At 59.0% G+C, this 1,957-nt stretch overlaps 1 pseudogene; it reads left to right on the top strand.

Annotated features, from left to right (window-relative positions):
- The first annotated feature begins 217 nt into the window (after positions 1-217).
- On the top strand, positions 218-1,133 carry LOC123153406 (uncharacterized; annotated as a pseudogene).
- Positions 1,134-1,957: the final 824 nt, after the last annotated feature.

The following is a 1,957-nucleotide window of genomic DNA, read 5'->3' as shown; positions in this document are numbered from 1 at the left end:
GTGCTCAATAAATTGAGTAGAGCTACGGGGTTCTATGGCTGGTTCAAGATGGTCGCATGGGGCTGATTTGCCCAATTTAGGAAGCATGTAGTAATAGGATAGGTGATGCACGCATGAGTGGCTGAGTTTTGTGTTCTAGTTGAATGATGAACAAGTTAATATGGTTGGATGCAGGGGCGGATTTACACCCCAGGCCCCCAGGGACCAGGCCCGAGGCATGGCTTTTCTTTTGAGGAAAGTATCATTTCCCCCCTGAAATCCTCTTTGATGGATCAATTCCCCCCTCAACTCTAATACCGGATCAATCAGCCCCTCAAATCTCTAAAACCGGATCAATTCCCCCCTAAAGTGGTTTTGGACTTGATTTTGAGTGGTTTTGACCTAGACCGCGTACCCGCTCTGCTCTCCTTTGTTTCGTCTCGCTTCAGGTGGTGCCAGTCAGCATCGTCGAGTACGCGCTCCAGGGCTCCGCCTCCTCCCCGCGCGATGCCTCCACTGACTCATCTGTGTCCTCCTCCACCTCTAGCTGCTAGGCCGGGAACGAGAAGAGGATGAACTGGAGCTCCTTCGACATCGGTGAGTACCATGTGGCGGTCGCACAGTGGTGCCGGGGAGAACGCGGCCACGCAGACCGGCGAAAGACGCCGTCGGCACCAGGGCCCGGAGCCGTCTCCGCCACAAGAGCCTACGACGCAGCTCGAAGATGACGAGATCACGTTGTTGCCATCGTCAGCAGCCGCGACACGCTGGAGATGCTCATCCAGAACGACGCCTGCGTGGCTGCCGCCTCGAACACCGTCCCCGCTCGCCGGGAGGAAGAGAATGCGGGCCTGGTGCAGCAGAGCGTGATCATGTGCGGCCGGATGAGCGCGTCGACGGTGCTGATGCAGTTTGTCTCCTACGGTGGCCAAGCGGGACGCCGGTCAGGGCGGTGCGAGGCACACAGAGCGGTTCCCGCACTGGGCAGTCGGACTTGAGCAGGAGCATGGCATCAGATGGCTTCTCGGGAAGCATCGGCGTCCGTGTAGGCATGGATTGGGAGTACTTCTGCGGCAGCCTGGTCTGAGACCATGAAGATGGCAAACGGCGAGCATGCCGGCCATGGAGGCGAGCTGGGCGCACTGAAGATGTGAAGTGCACGGTCATAGCCGAGAGAAGTGCACGGTCTGGGTCAAAACCACTCAAAATCAAGTCCAAAAGCACTTTAGGGGGTAATTAATCTGGTTTTAGAGATTTGAGGGGCTGATTGATCCGGTATTAGAGTTGAGGGGGAAATTGATCCATCAGAGAGGATTTCGGGGGGGGGGGGGGGGGGACAATACTTTCCTCTTTCTTTTTACTAGCTATCCCATGCTATATGTTTTTCATATGGGCCCGAGGCCTAGCCCACGACATAGCGAAGGCACAGACGCCCAGCTCAGCCACGACCTAGGCACCGTCATGGGGTTTCCTCAAAAAAAAAGGCACCGTCGTGGGATTGCCTAAAAAAAACTAGGCACCGCAGGTCGCACGCACGCACGCGAGTCAGGAGCGGAGCGACCGCGACAGCCGCCTCCCCTCAGGGAATCTCCAGCCGCGCCCCCAACAGGCCCCCCAGGCCACTTTTTCGGCACCGGCGCCGAAAAAACGGCCCAGTCGCGCCCCCATGACGCCGAAAATCACCGGTTCGGACCTTTTTTCTGCCCGATGGTCACAGGCCGAACCCGGCGCGCTGGGGAGCAGTTGGGGGCTCCGGCGCTAGGGAAAAGCATGCCTGGCCCACACCGGCAGGGGAAAAGTCAAGGTTTTCTTCCCCCGACTCGCCTCACACCCCCCGCGCCCCCGGCCACCACTAGCTATATCCCGGCGACGGCCGCCGCCCTACTCCGCTAGATAGCCATTCCCCGCCGGAAAATAGCAGCGCTTCGCCGCGGCAGCCCCTCCCATAGCAGCTGGGCGTTTCCGGCTGCCGTTGCCG

This window comes from Triticum aestivum, chromosome 7A (genome assembly GCF_018294505.1).
Source record: "Triticum aestivum cultivar Chinese Spring chromosome 7A, IWGSC CS RefSeq v2.1, whole genome shotgun sequence".
NCBI lineage: Eukaryota > Viridiplantae > Streptophyta > Magnoliopsida > Poales > Poaceae > Triticum > Triticum aestivum.
The sequence above is the reverse complement of the archived record's forward strand: the minus strand, read 5'-3'. Positions and strand labels throughout refer to the sequence as shown.